Here is a 22,403-nt window from a genome sequence, read left to right on the forward strand (position 1 = left end):
GATCCTTAACCCGCTGAGTGAGGCTAGCGATCAGACCCGAGTCCTCATGGGTGCTAGTCGGTTTCGTTACTGCTGAGCCACGACGGGAAGTCCCTACCATTTATTAGGAACCTGTTTCCTAAGTGTATATGTGTGTGTGTGTGTGTGTGTGTGTGTGTGTATAACTGAATCACTTTGCTATACACCAGAAACTAATACAATGTTGTGAATCAACTATAGTTCAATGAAAAAATTAAAAAAAAAAAGACAAACAAGGATAATGAGACAAATAGGATAAAAGGTTAACAACTGGAAAATTTGGGTGAAAGGGATACACTGTTCCTAAATCTTTCTTATAAGTTTGGAACTGTTTTAATGTAAAAAATGGGGGGGGGGGGGAAGAACCTATTCTGAGTCGCCAAAAGTAGAGAGATGAAAAAGAATGTGACGTGGGCTTGACATTCTAATTCTGTGCCTTTCTCTTGCTTCGGCTGTACCCTCTTGTGGTCCATCTCTAGTCTTCTCTGGGAGCTGGCCATTGCCCATTTTAAAATCCCACTTAGGGGAGTTCCTGCTGTGGTGCAGCAGAAATGAGTCCAGCTAGTATCTGTGAGGATGCAGGTTCTATCACTGGCCTCACTTGCTCTGTGGATTAAGGGTTTGGTGTTGCCATGAGCTGTGGTGTAGGTTGCAGACGTGACTTGGATCTGGCCTTGCTGTGGCTATGACATGGGCTGGAGGCTGCAGTTCCAATCTGACCCCTAGTCTGGGAACCTCCATATGCTGCAGGTTTGGCCCTAAAAAGACACATACTCAAAAGTCTACTCGGGCATCTTTCTTCCTGGAAGATTCTCCTAAATGTAACCTCTGTCTTCAGATTGGATTCCTTCTTGGGGTTTGTGTATCTGCAAATATCTATCTCCCTGCCCTTGATACAATATATGATAATTTTTTGTTTATATGACCGTTTCTTGTACTAAATTAGGAGCTTTTAAAGGACAGAGGCATTTTTGTTCTTGATTACTTTACCCTTGGTGTCTACTTCAATTTGGTACTCAATACTTGTGGAATGAATGAACTAATGAATGAATGAATTGGGACAATATATAAGGCTAGAAACATTGTATCAAGCTGCGCCAAAAGAGACCCCTGAACCCTGGCTTAGGCATTTTGTTCTTAATTGAGTAGTTTGTGGAAGAGATTTTGGAAGTGTTGGGCAGAAGATGACAGGGTAAAAGTGAGTCTTTGTGATGGCAAACTGGGCGATGGCTTCCAGGAGAGTGGAGGGGGATAGACCTCTGCCAAGGGCAGGATCTAAAGACCGAGAGGCAGTATAGAGAAGGGGAGGAGGCCAGCTAGAGAGGCTGGGCTGGGGGTTTAGGCACCAGCTGTGCCACTTTTTAGCTGTGTTTTATTTATTAGGTACCTCCCTCTCCCATCCCTAGTTTCTTCACCTGTTAATTTAGGAGGTTTAATTTGATATGCTCTGAGCACCTGTTTTATGTTTCTGGTTCTTTCCTGCTTGATGGCCCCTCTCTGTTGCAGACCCAAACCTGCAGGTCTTTTAGGAGCCTGAGATTTACAGGGCACCTGCTAGAAATGGCCCCTGGAGGCCGCCGTAGCCACCGTGAGCCATGCTTAATTTGGACGCCTGGAGAGAGAACTCAAACTTGGAAGGCATCGGAGAGTATTTCGGGGTTGATAGGCATCTCCGATGTCACCAGGGCTTTGACTGCTGGATAATTAGGCCCCAAGTGACGGCTGGCTATATCCCCGGCCCCTGTGTCCCATGTCATCTTGGCTTTGGCGCCCTCGTTTTCTCTTCTTGGTTAGAGAGAGGCAGCTGCTGGCTGTGAACTTCCTGCCACGGATTGTGCCCTTATCAGAGCTGTACAAGGTCTCTCAGAAGGATCCCTGTGCAGGTGAGTGGGGCCATTGTGTGTCCACTCCCGCCTCTAACAGGCTGAGGCTCCTTGGCTGCTGCTTTAAACACTCTCCAAGTCCTAGCAGGAGGTGGGCGCCTGAGGGGGGACCATGTGAGCGCCCCACCTCCTGCTCACCCTGCTGGGATGTTGTCTGGGGGCTTGACAACAGTCCCAGCAGGGGGTGTTTTCCCCCTCCCTTGAGAAAAGGGAATCGGGTGCAGGGAGGTGGGGGAGCTTGCCTAGGTCTCGCAGCTAGTATTTACCTCAAGGCTCTTGGCTCCAGAACCTGTAGTCTAACGGACGGATATAGAGAATCAGCCCTTCCCACCTGCAGGCCGCTCACACTGGGACTTTTTACTATTGTGGAAAAATCTAGTGCACTTGCCATCCAAGATGTGAGTTGGAGTCGTGGCTCTGCTGTTTGCAGTGTGACACTGGGAAGTGAGCTTCATTTGCCTAATCTGTAAAATGGGGGCGATTCCACTTACTGTAGGAATCTGTGAGGAGGAACTAGGGTAACAAGCATGTGCCCCCAGGCTTCCCTGTAAGTGACAGGACCACTGTAGGAGGAAGAGGCGAGGGGCATCTCCAGGGCATCCTTTGGTCCTCCCTCAGTGGGGTACTTCTGTTCCTTGAAAGGCCTTAGGGGCTGGGGCATGCAGGTGGAAGTGAGGATGGGGTGGGGGTGGGGGGGACATGCTTGGATGGAAGCCCCCCGCTAGCACTTGCTGGCTGTGAGCTTTGTGCAGTTAACACAACCCCTCTGAACCCTAGTCCCTGCATCAATGACCCGTGTACCCCACAGGTTGTTACACAGATTTAAAAAGGAGGGGAGGCCAAGGGGGGAATAAAAATACTGAGGCCATGTAGTTTTTTTTAAAAAAACTGGTTTATCATAATTTTTTCCTGGCTTGTGAATTTATTGTGGTGGAAAGGGACAGAATTAACCTGTACTTTGGTATCATTTAATGAATAATCTTTGTTTCAAAGACTCATAGCACTTTGGAATTCCGCAAAAAGAAAAAAAACCCAAAAAAACAAAAAAAAAATCAAACAAACGAGGCTGTTTGATCACAGTTGATAAGGAATCCTCTTAATTCTTTTTGTTACTTGTGTCAGTTGCAAGAAGACATAGGCAGCGATCACAACAAAAGCAGCCAGGACAAACAGAACCTTCTCTATCCCTTATAACTATTTCGGACATGTCCATGGAAAATATTTTTTATCTGTTGACTCTTATTCCTCAACAAAGACAAACACTCTTCCTCCCATGAATGCCTTTTTCCTTCCATTTTCAATATTAATTCTCTCCATGATGCCCTTTTCTAGAGACCAAAGTAAGGGTTTGCTTGATATAAATAATGACACAGTGCATAGTCCTGGACTACCGGAGAACACCAATTCTGGCCTGATGTTTCCCTATTATTTATCGTGTTATCAGCACAGCTTCTCAATTGGATCCTGGTCTTAAATCAAGGATCCCATCACAGAACCTAATGTGAGAGAAAACCTGATGGGCCAGGCGCCCGCTTTATTTATCCTCCCTGGCTTGTCAGGCAGTCAGCAAACGGAGACTCGACATTAAAAGGTACATGCTGAATAACTCTGTCTGGTTGCTAATGATCCTGTGATGTGGTGAAACACCAGCTATTGCCAGTGCTACTCTGAGCAGATCTGTATTCTAGCGAGGAGTTGGACCCCAACTTCTTTGTCTAATAAGACATTTAGCATTTAGAACGTACAGCTGGCGTGCCAACTCAAGGCATTTAAAATTTCATTTTAGTCTTAGGGGAAATACAGGGGTTAGGGAATTAAAAGAGACATTTGAGATTTGAGGTTGACTCAGTGGGTTAAATTCCCCCAGGTGTTGCTTAGAATACCTGGGTTTAGTATGGGACGGTCCCCTGATGAGCTGCATCTCAATCAGGTGGATGTTACATAAGACACTCATCTACTGAGTGCCAATGTTGTGCCAGGCACTGGGCTGCAATCTAGAGATGGATGCAGAGGTCAAAAGCCCTTGGTCTGTGCCCTAAAGAACCTCTACTCTCAAGAGAGATGGGCAAAAAAATGACCACAATATCTAGTGAGGCTTCTGCAAGTCTCCCTGTGAGGGTAAATGGACTTTGGCTCTGGGGCATCATTTATGAAGAAGGATTCTTGAAATTTCCCCTCTGACCTCTGCCTCCTAGAAAGCAGTGGTGACTCTAAGTTTTCAAAAGGCCACTTTTCAAGGGTCCTCTTTGTTCATTTCTTCACAATAATTACCTGAAGGGCAAGGAAAGGCATGTCAATGAAAGGTAAGTGGTATCAGGTGAGCTCCCAGATGAAGTCTTAGGATGCAAAGAGGGATGTCTCCTCTTTGACTGCCTCTGCCCGCCCCTTCCATCTTCAACTAGGAGGCAGGCAGGATGGTACAGTGGAAAAACTCTGTACTTCTTCTTGGTGGCCACTTGCCAGGCCTGGACCCAGTGAGAGGCTGGTAACCTGGCTTTCAGAGGAGAAGGAAAAAAATCTTGATTTGTAATGTTTTCCTATTGCCATGGTGTAAATACCCCTGTCATGGCTGATTTCAAGCTGTCAACAGTTTAAAAACTGATTTGAAAATTTTCAGAAAATTTAATAGGCTCTGGTGAGCCACAGTGACTGGCTTTTGTTTATTGCTGCAAGGAACACTGTTTAATCTTCATTTCCGCATAGGTAGTGATTTCTGCCCCCAGATCTCTAGGGCTGTGGTAAATATGGGCATGAGGTAGGCTGTCTCATGGATTATCATGATGCCTAGCACACAGGAGGGTCTTAATAAACGTTGCTTCCCTTAACTCCTCTTTTCTGCACCTTGAGAATAGCAAAGTGAGATATGTATTGTCACTCACTCATTGATTTATTTTTTCAACATTTACTGAGAACCTACTATGTACACTACCCACCAAGGCCCTAAAGGTTTAAAATAGACTAAGACAAGAGTCTTGCCTGAGTGCATACTCCAGACCAGTGTGGGAGACAGAGCCATGGGTCAGAGTCATGGCTCAGAGCTCCAAGGTTAGTGCTGTGAACTAGCTGTATAGAGGTCATGAGGACAGCAAAGAGGCAGACCAGTGAGGAATGTGGGATCAATCCAGGAAGGTTTCTTGGAGAAAGAGACGTTTAGTGAGTTCTGCAACATGGGATCGATGAAGAAGGGACAAAGTCACTCCAGGCCAGTGTCGCCAAGTAACTTTCTTTTCATTATTGTGCCCTGGAGGAGCCTTTTCAGACATCTTTACCCTAATCATTCTGACTTCCCTTCATGAAATTTAAAAATATTCTGCATATCTGTTTATGTACTGCATGGATATTTGGGCTTCATACATAAAAAGAGAGTTTTTCTGTTCCCTAGAACCAAGGGGACAATATTATGCCTTGTTGAGGCTCTTCTTGCTAACCATTGAGCCCATAGTAATCGGTTGGTCATGATTTGCAGAATGAATGAATATAAAAATGAGTCTCACTGCTGGTAGAAACAACTACTGCAGGAAGTGAGGCAGAAGGATAGAAGAGCCAGGTGACTGAGGCAGTGCAGGGCTTTGCTCCTGTTTACAAATAAGCAACCGAGGCTCAGAGAGTAGTAGTAAGTGATAGAGTTGAAGGGACAAGTCAGGTTGGAGGGGTAAGTTGGCATATTGTTAGGTCTGCATATGCCAGCCTGACCTGATGTCCCATATCCAGGTGACATAAGGGATTCTGACACCCTCCCCACCCTCAGCTCACAGGAGAGGACCTGTGGCTCTCAGGACTCCTCATTGTTGCCCCTTATTAATGAGCCAGGATGGGGTTTATGGATGCCAAAGCGAAGATGCACAGCCCCTGGCTAACTTACTATGCCCCAAAGTTTTAATGAAAGAGCTACAATTACCAAGCTCCCTGCCTTTGGCACTTGCGAATCCATCTCAATTTCCCCTTTCTTTCTGAAGCGACAGTGATTAAGGATTCATTCTGCACATAAAACAAGTGATCAATGGCTCCTGGCAGTTGCCATTGTCTGTCCCCCCCCCCCCCCCATCAGTAGACAATGTATCTTGGGGAGCTGCCGGGGCCTGAGAAAAATGAGTTTGCCAGACACAGTTCTATTTTGATTTAGATCACAAATAGCTCAGCTCAGTTTTTACATTGATAACAAGGAGATGGGCTCCATTTCCTGAGTTCTGCAATCTGAGAGCAAGTCCATCTCTGTTGAGACAGAAGGGGAGACTGATCTTTTTGTGTCCGTTGTAATACCCTGGACCCAGATTTTTGTGACCAAGCAGACACATGACAGGCTCAGTCTGGAACCTGAGGCATCATTGGGGTTACCCTGGATTCTTCATGGACTCCTCACACCAGTCCTCTAGGATCAGTGATGAGCATCTGCCTGAGAGAGAGGGTGAAGGCGAGGGGGAGGCCAGCCTGGGCAGAGGGACTGGAAGCCACTGGCTACAGGGCCCAGGTGGGGTGGCGTGGGGCAGGAAATCCAAGAAGAGCTTGAAGGTGGAAAGGGAGGTCCTAGGCTAAGGCTGCCTGGCCCTGGCCCTTGTGTGTGCTGAAAGGGACATCAGCCAGGAGGAAGGAGTGGCTCTTGGGGAGAGGAGGTTTAACTTCCCCACTCCATGCCCTCCCACAAATGCTCTCCTTCCCTTCACCCCTTTTTCCTGACAGAAATAAATAACTGCATTTGTGCCTAGGGTGCCCAGTGTGGGAGCAGAAGCCAGTCAGAACATAGGTGGTGGGTGAGAGGAGTATCAATAGAAGCCAGTGCTGAGGGCTCTGGGGAAGCTGCCCAGATGAGACATCTGCACAGATGGTGTGGGGCTGGGGGTGGGGGCGGAGAGGTAGGGTTTCCAGCCAGGAGATCAGGGGAAGGACCTTCCAGTTGGAGGACAATGTCTGGGTGAGAGCATGGTCTTGGAGAGCTGGCTGGGTGGAGGGTAAGGGGGAGGGTGGGCAGAGGGGTAGAAAGAGGTTGTGTCTAGGGACTGGAGCACCAGGGGTTATTTTGAGGCAAGACACGAATTCAGATAAGATAGTGTTCACATATGATTCACCCATAAAAATAACCATTGAAAATAAAATTGGGAAGGAAAGAAACTAAATTGTGAGCAATGCTTAGCTCTGGAGATCATGAGTGACTTCTTAGATTTTCCTATAAATTCCAGCTGTCAGTAAGCATGCGTACTTTACCGTTTTAATTTTTGATCTATTTATATTTGAACAGCTTTATGAGCTATAACTCACATGCATGTAATTCACCCATTTAAAGTGTACAAATCAGTGTTGTTTAGTATATTCACAGAGTTGTGTAGTCACCATCATAATCAGTTTTAGAATATTTGTGTTACCTCCCCAAACAGGCCCTATACCCATTAGTAGTCCTTCCCCATTTTTTCCATCTACCTTCTCTCCTATTTTGTATCCCTAAATTTGTTTATCCTGGACATTTCATAAAAACAGAATCCTTTGATATGCAGTCTTCTTGACTGGCTTTTTTTTTTTTTTTTGGAATCATGTTTTCAAGGATCAAGTTGTAGCATTTACTGGTATGCCATTCCTTTTTATAGCTGAATAAAGTTCCATTGAATGGATATACCACTTTCACCTGTCCATCATTAGTTGACAGTTGTTTCTGCATTCTGACTGTGATGAATATACTTCTGTGAAAATTGATGTACAAGTTTTTGTGTGAATATATGTTTTCAGTTGTCTTGCCCATTTTTAGGTTGGTTATTTGTCTTTCTATTATTGTGCTATAAGAGGTTTTTTTATGTAGTCTGGAGACTAAACCCTTATCAGATATACATGATTTGCAAATATTTTCTCAGGTGCTGTAAATTCTCCTTTTCACTTTCTTGGCAATTTCTTTCTTTTTTTTTTTTGAAATTTTATTTTTATTTTTTTTACAGAATAAAATACATATATTTAAACACAATTACATTCACACAGATCATTGATCTTAAGAAAGAGATTAAGTGACTCCCTCTGGAGAAATGGAATGGAAAATATGCTGAGACAAATAGGAAATTTATTCTATACTTTATCCCATTTTGTATGGCCTTCATCTTTACTATTTAGTATTATCTATTACATTTCAATTTTTCTTTAAAAATTACCATTATATTAAAATTGTGTATATTATGCAACTAAAATTTATAAAGAAGAATTCTTTCTTGGCAATTTCTTTTGAAACACAGAAGTTTTTGATTTTTATTTATTTATTTTTGTTTTTCTTTTGTTGCTTGTTCTTCAAGTACTAAGAAGCCTTGGCCTAATCTAGAGTCACAGAGAGTAACCTCTATATTTTCTTCTAAGAGTTTCATAGTTTCAGCTCTTATGTTTAGATCTTTTATTTGTTTTGAGTCACTTTTTTATTTGCTATAAGCTAGGGTTCCAACTTCATTCTTTCACATGTGGAGATCTAGTTGGTCCATTGCCATTTGTTCAAAAGTCTATTCTTTATCCCATTGAATTGTCTTGGCACCCTTGTCAAAAATCAATTGCCCTTAATAGTTTATGTATGGATTCTTAATTCTATTCCATTGGTCCATCTGTCTGTCCTTGAGTCAGTACTTTATGCCACATTGTTTTTTTCTTTTTTCTTTTTATGGCTGTACCTATGGCACATGGAAGTTCCCAGGCTAGGGGTAGAACTGGAGCTGCGGCTGCTGGATTATGCCACAGCCAGAGCAACACTGGCTCCGAGCTGAATCTGCAACCTACACCTAAGCTTGGGGCCATGCCAGATCTTCAAGCCATGGAGAAGGCCAGGGATCGAACATACATCCTCATGGAGAAAACATTGAATTCTTAACCCACTGAGACACATTGGGAACTCCTATGCCACACAGTTTTGATTCCTGTAGCTTTGTAATAATTTTTGAAGTTTTGAAGTGTAAGTTTTTCAACTTTGTTCTTTTTAAGGATTATTTTGGTTCTTCTGGATCCTTTGAATTATTAAACAAATTTTAGGATCAACTTGTCATTTTGATCAAAAAATCTTACTGGGATTTGATGAAGATTTCATCTAATTTATAGATAAATTTGGAAGCATTTCTTTTTAAAAAGAAAGTGATCTTGAAGTAAGGCCATACAGTGTAGAAGAAAGAATGGATGGAGGCTTCAAAGGCAGGTGGACATCAGTTCACGTTTGACCTTCCAGCACTGACTAGCTTTGTGATCATGGGCAACTCAAGTCTTCTTCTTTGAGTCTGAGATTCCTCGTTTGTAAAAAAGGCCTAAGGATACTTACTCTAAAGGTGTTTTGAGACTTAAACAAGCTTACCTGTACAGGGTATAAGATCAGCGCCTGGTACATAATTGCAGTGTCCATCCATTTTCCAGCATCATTGCAACTCACACAACTAACAGGAAGGTAAGTATCAGATTATAAAAATGTCAAGGCTAGAAAGGACCTCAGTAATTAAATTAATCCATATTTAAATATCTTTGTGACTTTAATCTTTCCTTTGACCCTGGAATACTTTTCTGTCTATAACTTTGACAAAATTCTCTTCCACCCTGATGGCCTAGTTGGAAGTAATTTTCTCTTTTCTGAATACACCCAGCACTTTTTCTTCTCTGACAGCATCTAATTCTGTTTACCTATTTTCTACAGATTTGGGTATGAGTCTTTTAAATTGTAAGCCTATAAATGCAGAATTGGTCATGCCCTCCTTAACAGATCAGTTTTGTAGGGCTGGATGAAGTATGGCCCCATTCATGGTCAGACTGTGTGTGTGTGTGTGTGTGTCGTCATTCCCTGCATTCCTCTCCATCCTCCCCAGACACACACTTCACCTACCTCATGCTCAACAAGGTTCTGCTAATAGTGAAATGTTTAAGGACACAGATGAGTTGACTCTTAAAGACCAGCAAAGGGCTACCAAGGTTTCTTCTGTCCTAGGATGTGGCTGCTCCCTTCATCATCCACACCTGGCACAGCTGGGAGGCAAATAGCATCCTTTTCAGCAGGGAGGAGTTTGAGCATTGCTTTCGGTTTTGCCAGATTAATAGATGAAGAAGAGTATTGTCTTAAGCCCCCCCCCCTTTTTTTGCTGCCCTGAGTTCCCAGGCCAGGGATCAGATCCAAGCCACAGCCACGAACTAAGTTGCAACTGTGGCAATGCTGGATCCTTAACCCACTGTGCTGGGACAGGGATTGAACCTGCATCCCAGAGCTCCTAAGATGCCGCCGATCCTGTGGTGCCACAGAGAGAACTCCTTAAGGTACATTTAAAGTTGAATTTTTTAATATGCTTATTAGCCTTTTATGTTTCTTTTTTGGTTAACTTTTCCACCTGAACTATTTCAAGATATGGATTTAACCTGGTAAGGAGTAGACTGGTGATTAGCAGGAGATGTAGTTCAACAACTTGTTGGGGGCCAATGAGTCAAAAGTTTTGAGTTGGCTCCATATGGGTACGTGTTGGGCTTTGTGTGAAGTGGGCAGGTTGTATGGTGGGGTGTGTGTTTGTAGGTGGGATCACAGCCTGAGGGAACTGGAGACAACACTGGCGTCATTCTGTGGCACTCTAAGTCATGATAGGATGGTTCTGACATGTGGTCCCTGTTAAATGCAAATTTTAGCATTATAGCCTTCTGCGTAGAGCTGCAGCTGAGATGTGTTTCTGTTATGTTGGTGACTTTGTCAAAGTGTTTCTTATGTGTGCATGGGTTTCTGATTGCTTCCCTTAGAAAAATAGAATTCCACTTTACAAGCCCCTGTTGGGGTGAGAAATTGCTTTTCTGTATCTGTTACCAGTTGCCAGTTAATTACCTAAATGTTGGATGAAGGCTAGAAGTGAGATGGGGCTGGAGGCAGAAGGGAGGAGGGAATACCTGTGTTCACTGGCCAGTTGGAGAACTCCTGATGCCTGGTGTGGGCTGTTGGGGCAGGATGGTCAGAGGAAAGCCCAACTAGGCCATGCTGGTGAGTCCCCGGGAAGCTGAAGGCAGAGGTATTAGCATCCTGTCCTTGCTCACGATCCAAGAAAAAGTTTTTGTGAATGGCTTCACAGAGCAGGGGGTATTTGGACTAAAAGTGGGTGGTGGGGACAGGAGGGCAAAGGCCGAGGGCCACAAGAGCTGCACATGTGGGAAGTGGCAGGTGACAGAGATGACTCGGGCTCCAGGGCTCTGGGTATGGATGGTGGGAGTGAAGGATGAGGATGAAAATGTGGTCCCTAGGCATCCAGGGAGGCTTGGGGCTCTATAGGTGGGGGAAACGTCAGGTGGGACAGCCTCACAGCACTCAGGAGGGAGAGTCTGCTGCCATGGCCATTGATAGCCTATGAGATTGACAGGGCCATGTAGGGCTGACTCTGGTCTCTGGTTTGGAAGCCTGGGTATGTGGTATTTATAGGAACATCCCCAAGAGAGGGGATTTAAGTAATAAGTTCAGAATTGAACATGCTGAAATGTTGAAATTGAGCACTCTGTGTCGAAGCACATAGACATTTGGGGAGCCCAAGATTCATGGGCAGAACAAGGAGCCCCTGTGTGAGAGTTTGGGGTGAGAGGAAGCTCTCTCCAGGTCAGTTTCTGGAACCCAATAAAGGAAGAGGCACTGGGGATAGTGCCACATACCGCAGAGATCAATGCTAAGGTGGATTGGACTGTGAGGCGCTGGGCTAAGGGCATGCACGGGCTTTGGCTTGAGGTGAACCTGGGTTCACATTCTGGTTCCAGCACCTAGTGATCTCAGGTGGCTGTGGGGTGAGCACGCTAAGCCTAACCACTTGATGTAGGTCCCGGGTACTTGTCCCCTTGGAGAAAGAGACTGAGAGTAGTGAGGCAAATAAAGTGTTTACTGAGAGAAGATAGGTGTGGAGAAAGCACAGGCAGGCTCATGTTGGGGGGGCGGGCAGAGAGAGAGGGACAGAAAGAATAAGAGAGGAAGAGAGCCACAGTGCTTTGGAGGTGATTTAAATCACTTGCATGGGGGTGGTCCTTCTGGGTTTCCTCTGGCTTTTGTCTAGCCTTGGGCCTACATCTGGCCTGACTCAGGGCCCTCCCCTGTGTGGGGGCACCTGCGTCTTTTATCCAAGATAGATTCTAATGCAGGGGTCTCTGGGAAGTTGACTGGATGGACTATGGTCTGGTGTCCCTCCCTTCTTTGACCCCTGAGGAAGCTTTCTGTGTAGTTCCAAAGGTCTCCTTAACCTCAAGCATGAGAAATGTGTGGCCTCTATCTTTCATCCAAGCAGGACACAGCTCCTCCTTGCTTCTGTCAGAACCTTTGTCTTGAAGCATCTGTTCACAGGGGACAGATTCTAGTTGCTCAGACTGGGACCCATCTTTCTTCTGCCTCACTAGTATCTCTAGGGTCTTAGAGATGTTGCTTAACTTGAGCTTCTGCATCTATAAAAGGAAGAGATGATAATAGTAGACACTTCGAGAGTTGTTGCAAGGATTAGGTGGATTATAGCAGGCAAAGTACAAGGCAGAGATCCTTGAGTAGACAATAAATATGACTATTGTAGTTATGATAGATAAAAGTGGTAACAAGATCTGTTTAGAAAACCATGGTAAGAATTATATGAGAGCATGCATGAATGCCGTGTCTCTTGTCCTGTTCCAGATGGGTGGGTGTGATATTGTAATTTATAATAAGAAATATGTATGTTTGGTCTGTGTTGCCTTTCCTGGCACACATCTCACAAAACCCTTGGAATTTCCTGTGATGAGACCCATAAAGGTTTCTTTTTGTTATGTTAATGAGGTGACTTTTAGAAAGTGCCTAAGGGTGGGAGCTGGTTGCCAGGGGAACCAACCAAGGTGATTAGAGGGCAAGAACTTTCAGTCCCACCCCCACCCTTTGGGGAGGGAAGAGGGGCTGGAGATTGGGTTCAGTTGCTAAAGGCCAGTGACTTAATCATTCCTGTGTAATAAAGTCTCCACCAAAACCCCAAAGATGGGGATCAGAGTGATGCCCCTGGAGAGGGCATGAAAAGCTCTGTGACCCTTCTTGATACTCTGCTCTATACATCTCTTCTAACTGGTTGATCCTAAGTTACCTCCTTGTAAAATAAACCAGTAATCTAAGTAAAATATTTCTCTGAGTTCTGTGAGCTGCTCTTGTGGAATAGTCAAACCCAAAAAGGGGGTTAAGGCAAGTGTGGAGAAAAAGAGAACTAGCTGGATGGTCAAGCAAAGAGAAGGAAATTTATTAAAGGGAAATGAGGGGATGACTGACCCTTCAGAAGAGCTAGCCTGCTGCCCTTATGGTGGGTCCTTCCTATATCCTGCAGAAGGAAAACTGGATCCCCCGAAGCGGGGTTAGTTTATCTTTAGCCTGCAGCTGGACTCTGGTGCTCACGCAGTCTTGAGAAAGCCGGAGGTGTCGCACTACTAGCGGGGTTTCGTAGTTGTGGGAAAGTAGCAGCAAAAATAGGATGTCACTTGAGCAAGGTGATCAGTCTCATGGGTCACTGTGACCTCATACTTTGTCTACAAGGTCAGTACAATGAGCCATTTTAACAATGAGCCCTCTTGTAGCCTTTAACAGGGGTCTGTGGAACTCTTTAAGTTTTTTAAAATTAAAATATAGTTTTGTTTTTTTAATTATCCGAGTCTGTCAGAAAGTCAGCCAGAAACACAGGTGATGACCTGGACTTGAGATTGGCATCTGACGTGGGGGTGGGGGTGGTCTGGTAGGACTGGCCCCTGACCTGTGGAATCTGATCCCATGTCCAGGGAGATAGTGTCAGAACTGAGTTGAATGGTAGGACACCCAGCTGGTATGGAGTGTTGTTTGGATATGTGGGAACTCCCTTCCTTCTACACATACACATTGCAATTGGGATTAGAGCCCTTAGTGGGGATGAGAACTGCCAGGGAGAAGGGTCAGCTGGGATCAGGCCTGGAGGAGTGTGGTGTGGGCTTGAGAAAGACCTGGAGTCTGGACCAAGTCTGGGAATATTAAAGTTCAGTGCTTTTGGAGCCTGATCTGAGAGGTCTGAGAAGTGATAGCATTAGGTGGGAGTCTGTTTTTTTTTTTTTTTTTCTTTTCAGTGAGAGTCTGACAAAATCCAGACAAGGCTAGGGAGACTTCTAGGCAGTCTTTGGCAATGTGGGCTCCAACAGTGGGTGCTTGCTTTATGGGAGCCACAGCTTAGTTCCCTGTGCTTACTCAGGGTTGGCTGCACCCTGAGCTTCATAAGCATGAAAGCTGGCGACTATCTGCAGGCTGTGCTAGCTCATGGGCAGGGCTCTGTATATTCTCCCATCTGGCCCACATTGGCTCAGGACTGAGACCTGGATTGTTGAGCCTGCAGGTGATACAGTACTTTCTGGGCATCTGGGCATCCTTGCTCATGGACTCAGTGATGCTGTGAAAAGATTTAGGCTGGGACTTTAAGGAATACACACATTAAATTTCCCTTGATTTCAAATATATTGCAATATTAGATTAAATACGTCAAAAAGAACTAAAACATAGCCATGTTCAGTAAGATAAATGTCTGGCGGCCAGAAACACAATAGACTTTCTGGGCTCTTAGACTTGGAAATATGCAGAGGCGCCTTGAAATACAGATGCCATGAGATGACAGGAAACAAAAAGTTTTGGACTCATGATTGGGGACTGAACCCAAGCTCACTGGGTGAACCTGAAGAGCACACTGCCAGCTCTTCAGAAAGGGCTAGGAATTCCCAACTAGGATTCATGAAGATGCGGGTTTGATCCCTGGCCTTACTCAGTGGGTTAAGAATCTGGCATTGCCGTGAGTTGTCATGTAGGTTGCAGACACAGCTCAGATCCTTCATTGCTGTGGCTGTGGTGTAGGCCAGCGGCTATGGCTCCGATTTGACCCCTTGCCTGAAGACTTCCATATGCCAACACCTGCAGCCCTAAAAAGAAAAAGGCTAGAAGAAATTACAGTCACTGCTTGGAGATGTAGCATGTTGTACAGGTGGATGCCTGAGTGGAGGGAAGAAGCAGAAGCAGCCACGAGGACCTCAAGGAGTCAACGCTGGCTCAGCGGCAAGATCTCTGATATCCCTGAGATCATGTTGGGAGAGGAACCCAAGCTTCTGTTGTCAGAGCTGATTCTGGGCTCAGAATCCTGAGGCAGGAAACTGATCAACTCCCAGACAGGAAGGGATGAGAGCAGAGAGAGGGGTGCTGAGAGGGAAACATTCCAAATGAACTTGCCAAGGAAAGTTCCAAAGCACATGAAGAAAACTGATACCAAGAAAGACAGCCAACAAGCTCAAAAATCAGTAGAATTCACTCCCATTGAAAGTGAATAATAGAGCAATCTGAAAATTATTTTTAAATTAGCACATTTGAGATTTTTAAAGATGCAAAGGAAGAAATAAGACCTAAAGAGCATGAAATCATGAAACAAAAACAGGCAGGTAGAAATTAAGAACAGGTGTGTATGAAAAACTAATTAGGCACTGGAAATGAAAAAGTCAAGTAATTGAAATAAAACTATGATCAGGACACCAGATTGACTCTGGACTGAATGTGCCTAAGTGAGCATCAGTAATTTGGGAGGTAATACTGGAGGGGTCACCTGATGTTGCCCAGAGATAGAGAGAGAGAAACTGGAAAGAAAAGAGACATGGAGGATAGACCAAGAGTCTCCAACAGATGGGCTTCCAGAAATAGGGAATTGAAGGAATAGGAGTAAAGCAGTTTTCAACAAAATAATACCTGAGAAGATTTTTGAGGTTGAAAAAAGACACGAGTCCTCAGATGAGATGCACACACTAAATGCTGATGTCTAGCACAGGGCCAGGCAAACAAATAGTAGCTATACAGTAGATATTATTTCCCTTTGTTCCCCTCCTCCCCTCCCCTTCCTTCCCTTCTCCTCTGCTCCTCTTCTCCTCTCCCCTTTCTTCCTTCCCTCCTTCCTTCCTTCTTTTTAGAAATAATTACTGAGCATCTTGTATGAGCTTGACACTGTGCTGGGCAACAGACATAGAAAGATAATTAAAATACCATCCCTTGACAAAGAGCTGAGAATTTGGTAGGGAATACAAATGTGTAAACAAATATATGCAATAGACTTACTGGGCCAATGACAGAAATCTATGTAGAATCTGAAAGGTACATAAAGGAAGGAGAGGTGTGTGTGGCTTGATAGAGTTGGCAATGCTTCCATAATGTCAATGAAGGGGGACAAGCAAAGGAGAAGGAACAGCATGGACAAAGGCAGAGAGGCCTATGCTTCTGCACTTGGGGAACCTGCAGGCGCTTGACCCTGTGTATTATGAACTTGGCAAAGGGAGGTTCCCAGGAGCCAGTGCTTTCTCAGAGCATATCCAGCAAGGTTCATGAACAATTGACCTCTAAAGAGTCTTGCTGATCCCCCTGCATAGATGCAGAACTCTCTTGGTGGATGCATTTTATGGACAGATTTCTGGAGAACGGAGGTTCGATGCCTTCCACAGGTGCTCTGTGTAGCTCAGGTCCAGGTACTCCTTGAAACCAAGACCTTAGAGCAAGGGCTTCAACAGCCCAGGGGGGTGTTGATAGCTTGGTGAGAGGCTGATCTGTGCCTGCAGGTCCCTGGCTGATGCACAGGGGGAGAGTTTCTGAGCTTCTCTGTTCTTTTGTCTGTCACTGAGGAACAACAATTGCCTGCCACTTCCATGTTTCACAGACATGTCGTTATCAGGAACATTGGCAACACTCTTTGATATTTGGAGATGAAAGATGCTGGATTAATTCAAAGCTTTATTTGTTGTTTTTCACTATTATTACTAGTTAAATTGCTGAAAACACTTTGACAGTCTTGTCAGAAGCTCTCCCATATGCCCTCTCCCTAGAAGAATAAACATTGCCTTCAGAGGCTTGACTACTATTTTTTTTTTTCTTGGCAGTGAAAAATGACTTCAAATCACAGTATTTAGGATGATGATATTTTTGATGTACTCTATCCTCTTTCAAGCTCTTGCTCTACTCCCCACTCCCATGCACAAAGAAAAGGGCAAAGAAAAATTCACAAGTCAGCCGTGCCTTGTCCGCCCCCCCCCTCGCCCCCCCGGAGCCACCTAGGGGTCAGAGTAAGGAGGCCATCATCTGGTGGATGGTGAGGAGGGGTGGACACGCAGAAGCAAAGGTTTCATGGGGTGGGGGAGGGTATTTAGTTTCATGGGTGTGTGAGAAGAGCTGTCTGAGGTTCTGGTCTAAATATTTGGCTGTTTCTGTCTCCTGAGACACCTTCTTTCCTAGACCACAAGCTCCATGAGTGCATGAAGTTTGTGCAGCAGTCTCTATTGTGTGGGAACAAAAGAATTATTTGAAGCTAATAGAGTGTAAGCTTTTAAGGTCCTTCATCTCAGAGCTCATCCAAGGTCCCAGGAGGAGCCCGAGCAACATGTTCATGATTCTGTAAATTCACAAAAGTAAGACATTTGAACAACAATCAGTTAATACCAGTCTCTTTCCATCCACCCTCTTCTCCGTCACATCTCCTCCTCCTCTTTCCCTTTGTGTCCAGGTAGTATGGGGTGGCCTCCGACACTTTTGGGACTTTGCTAAAAGAAGGTTTTTTGGAAATAGGTGAATTTGACTCTAATTTGCAAAGATCATTTGGAACATCTCACTAAAACCAGTAAGACTTTGTAGATTCCTGATTTGGATCTAGAAGAAGAGTACCTTTTATCATTGTTTTCATTTATTAAAGAACTATGAGAAAACTCAGATGAAGATTAATAGGCTGTGAAATGAAAGCAATAAGATACATGATTGAATCAATAAAAATTTTCGCTTCCCGATGTTACAATTATTAACAAAAAATTTAGATTCTATTAAAAGGATATCTTTAAGAAAGAGATACATTTTTAAATTTAATGACACTTAAGGCCATTTAATTTTTATCTGTAGCTGTCCTGGGCATTCATTGCCTGTGTTCACTAGATGTTAGTGTTACTTCCCCCTTTGTGATGACCTAAAATATCTCCAGACATTCCCGCATGTGCCCTGGGGACATAATAGCTCCTTTTTTTTTTTTTTTTTTTTTTTTTGTCTTCTTGCCAGTTCTTTGGCCGCTCCCATGGCATACGGAAGTTCCCAGGCTAGGGGTCCAATCGGAGCCGTAGCTGCCAGCCTACACCAGAGCCACAGCAACGCGGGATCCGAGCCGTGTCTGCGACCTACACCACAGCTCATGGCAACGCCGGATTGTTAACCCACTGAACAAGGGCAGGGATTGAACCCGCAACCTCATGGTTCCTAGACGGATTCGTTAACCACTGCACCACGAGGGGAACTCCCAATAGCTCCTTTTGAGAACCACTGACATGACTACACTGAAGGGAGCTGGGAGAAGAAAGGAGCTAACTACTTTGGAAATCTGTGTTTGTTTTATTTTTAATAATTTTTATTTTCTCCATTATAGTTAGTTTACAGTGTTCTGTCAACTTCTACCATACAGCAAAGTGACCCAGTCACACACATATATACATTTCCTTATTATTATTATTATTTTTTTGGTCTTTTTAGGGCTGCACCCATGGCATATGGAGGTTCCCAGGCTAGGGGTCTAATCCGAGCTGTAGCTGCTGGCCTATGCCACAGCCACAGCAGCACCAGATGGCTGCAACCTACACCACGGCTCACGGCAACACTGGATCCTTGACCCACTGAGCAAGGCCGGGGATCAAACCCTCAACCTCACAGTTCCTAGTCAGATTCATTAACCACTGAGCCACAACGGGAACTCCCTATACATTCTTACATTATCTTGTATCATGTTCGATCACAAGTGACTAGACAGAGTTCCCTGTGCTATACATCAAGGTCTCATTGCTTATCCACTGCAAGTGCAGTAGTTTTCATCTGTTAACCCCAGACTCCCAGTCCATCCCACTGAAATCTGTGTTTTGACTTGATACCATAAAACTGAAGGGAAAAAGTACTACACATACACACTTTTCCTGTGAGGATTTGGGTTGGCAATCCTATAACTGCTTTCGATATATACTAGGGTTGAACAAATAAATCCATGTATTGTAGATAATAAGAGCCAGCTTTCTTACCATAAGAGGAAGAAGTTACATGGACGAATAAAGGAAAGTATAAAATGAATATTGTGACTCAGAAAATTAGTAGGAACTCTTAGTATTTACATAGTATACACATGCACACACACAAATATGCAAATACACAGATATAGAAATATAGATGGACAAAAGTTAATGTACATGCATATGCTTTCTTCCTTGGTCCAAGGAGAGTTGCCTCTGTGGAATTCTTTCCAGTGATGTATAAGTTCAATTTAATCATGAGAAAACCCCAGAAAATTCCAACTGAGGGACCTTTTGCTAGGTACCTGATCAGTGCCCTCCAAAAAGGTTAAGGCCATGAAAGATAAGGAAAAGCTGAGGAACTGCCATGGATGGCAGGAGACTAAAAGACCAGAAACAAAATGCAATGTGGTTCGAATCCTGGGACAGAGGAAGGGCATAAGTAGAAAAACTAATGAAATCCAGATAAAGTCCATAGTTTTGTCCATAGTGTTGTACAAATATTAATTTCTTAAATTTAGTGGTTGTCCTAGAGCTACATTAATACATTAATATTAGGGGAAGCTTGATGAACTCTGCTATTTTTGTTACTCTTCTGTAAGTCTAAAATAATTTTTTTTGAAGTTTTCAATTAACCACACCAGAGGAAAGATTGAATTACCTTTATAATTTTTAGTTAGGAAATATTATAGAATAATTGTCACATGAAGTGGTAACGACAAAGCATGCAGTCAAAACTGTAGGGAAACAACATTATATAGGTGTGTACAGCGGTTAAGTATGAAAAACATTATTATTATGGATTTTGTGGTATGTTCTATTTGTCGTCTACTTAGACTTGTAATTTGTGGTGACTTCTCTTATTTTGAATAAATATTCACATTTGTTCTTAAATTTATATTTTTAATCTTGCAGTCAGAGTCAGGCACAGAGGGGTGTCTGTTATCCACATTGGTTTCCTGTCCTATTCTTTTCATCTCTCCTGGCCTGGTGACTAGGAAAGTGACTGTTTTCTCCATAGCTTCACCCCATTCTCCTCTACATAATGGCGAGGTCACCCACCTCCCAGCTCTCTCCACTGATAGTTTTATTTATGTATTTATGTATTTATTTTTGTTTTTGTTTTTTTAAAGGGCTGCACCCATGGCATGTGCAAGTTCCCAGGCTAGGGGTCTAATCAGAGCTGTAGCCACTGGCCTATGCCAGAGCCACAGCAACGTGGGATCTGAGCCACATCTGTGACCTACACCGCAGTGCATGACAATACCAGATCCTTAACCCACTGACTGAGGCCAGGGATGGAACCCTCGCCCTCATGGGTACTAGCTGGGTTTGTTACTGCTTAGCTGCAATGGGAACTTTTCCACTGACAGTTTTAACAGAGTGGTGTGTCTGCAAAAGAGACAGACTCAGTAGTTAAATAAAGTTCTTGGAATCATCCTGACTCGAAGACTCGCTCCTAAGTTTTCTGGTTATTTGCCTGGTGATCCCAATTTATATCTCTTTCTGTGTTTTATCCTCTGTATCAGTTGAGCTTAATTATATGGGATCTTCAATGATGAGAAAATATATTTTCTTACTGTCTTTTATTTTTTAGGTTATTATTTTCTGTCCTAAAGAGAAATATTCTTTCTTCAAAATGTGAAAGGAAAAGAAAATTCTTTCCAAGAAATTCTAATCCTAACCTAACCATTGTAAATATTTTGGTATATCTCCTTTCCATCTTTTTCTTACACATGGGAATGTAAATATGCTTGTATATTTTAAAACATAGTGGTGATAATATTGTGTATACCATTTTGTTTCCTGCTAACAGCACAACGTGAATATTTTCATACAGCATTTTCTGTAATCTTTATGTATATATCATATTGGTAACTACACAATCTTCTGTTGAATGAATATCATAGTTTACTTAACCATTCCTGGAATACTGGATGCACCCATGGACTTTATTCATGGAGTATGTGTGTTTGCATGCATGCGTGTGTGTGTGTGTGTGTGTAAATCTGACTTCTACAAGGTGCACTTAGGAAGGGCAACCAGAAAGCCTCAGATAGGTGTAAGTACTTTAGGCAAGGTCAGAGTCTGCTATGTCCCTGGAGTCATTCTTTGGAGGCTGTGAGAGGTAGGCAGGCAGTCACAATAGAGAGACAAGTTTGAGTTCTAGGAAGGGTCTGGAGCTCAGCATTTTTTGGTCGAACTAGATGATTTCCTACTTCTAGCATGAGTGCCGAAGAGGATATTTATTAAGCACCAGGAGAAATGAAAATTAATGTAAATCTCTATTAGCCACTAAAGCCCAAGGAAGGACAAGAATGAGACATTGGAGCAGAGAGGAAATGCCATCCATAATAATGGAGCAAACAGCATGTGTGGAGACTTCCAATGAAGACAGAGACTTGCAGCGTAATTAAATCAAGTCCTTGGACAGCTGAGAAACAGGGTCGTTAATGTGCTGAAGCCCACTCAGCAGCAGAGGAGGCTGAAGACGCATTAGAGATGAGAGCCTTGGCTTCCAGTGTCTGTGGATGCCACACTGCTCCTGTGGTCCAGCATCTTAAAGAGTGATTGTGCTAATTAGTAATGTGAGTGATATGGAGGGCAGATTTGCCTAAGGTAATGGAATGCAGATGGTCATTTAGGTATTTGGAAAAACAAACACTTCTTTACTAAGAGAGGGGATTATTCAGTTAATAGGATCTTGTGGACATCTTGCCTCCTAAGCAGACCACGTACTTTGAAGGGTATTGGTGACATTCAAAAAGTCCAGCAATGCTTGTCGTGGAAAGCACAATGGGAACTTAAGACACGTTGGCTCAGGAACTCTGTAAAAGCCAGCTAAATGCTTTGAGGCAAGCTGGTATCAGAGATAGTCACCCATCTAGCAGAGGAATCCTGAGGATTATAGGGGCTGCCACTCAGCCCAAAGAAAGGGCTTTGTATTGGAAGCCTCAGCTCTTGCCATATATGCCACGTTGATGCCCATGATTTCCCACAGATGTTTCTAAACAAAGCAAAAATGCTATTCTGCACACGTCCACAGACCCTGCCAAGTCAAGAGTGTAGGGATTGTCTCAGGGGCCTGCTCAGCTGCTCAATGGAGAAGGAAAGATGAAAGAGGGGAAATTGTTCTTTTGGTGCAGACTGTTCCATGTTGGCATCTGACTGGGTAAGAGTTATTTCTGAGCCAAATGTACAGGGGATGTCATTGCCCTTTCTAAAATGTCTATTTTTTTTAACCCATTCGAGGCAATATTCATTATATGAATTTATTTCCAGAAAGGCAATGGTTTTCCAAGGGGAAAGGTAATACATCCTAGTGACAAAAATTAAGTGAACAGTTTTAGATTCTGTTTGCTGCCCCTCCCAGGATGGCACCCCACACTTGGGCACTGAGGCTGTCTATGATCTATGCATTTTCTAGCTTCATCTTCTATCAAGTTTCTGCCAAGATCCTGCCCCAGCTAACCTTGTGGTTTCTAGAATTTCCGGCTCTGTCCATCA

At 43.8% G+C, this 22,403-nt stretch overlaps 1 long non-coding RNA gene across 7 annotated transcripts in view; it reads left to right on the forward strand.

Moving 5' to 3' along the window:
* Positions 1–1,520: 1,520 nt before the first annotated feature.
* The window catches only part of LOC110260990 (uncharacterized), a 523,917-nt gene continuing 503,034 nt past the window's right edge, over positions 1,521–22,403 (forward strand). For 3 of the 7 annotated variants that reach the window (XR_014810034.1, XR_014810040.1, XR_014810037.1), the window contains exon 1: positions 1,614–1,901. This is a non-coding gene — a long non-coding RNA (uncharacterized LOC110260990). Of the gene's footprint in view, positions 1,902–22,403 lie in introns of all 7 variants that reach the window. The other 4 variants (XR_014810057.1, XR_014810038.1, XR_014810042.1 and 1 more) reach the window with 4 other exon arrangements.

This window comes from Sus scrofa, chromosome 1, assembly GCF_054392235.1.
Source record: "Sus scrofa isolate SSC_HxYL_T2T_F1_AM1 chromosome 1, Sscrofa_HxYL_maternal_Yorkshire_Landrace_v2.0, whole genome shotgun sequence".
Lineage (NCBI taxonomy): Eukaryota > Metazoa > Chordata > Mammalia > Artiodactyla > Suidae > Sus > Sus scrofa.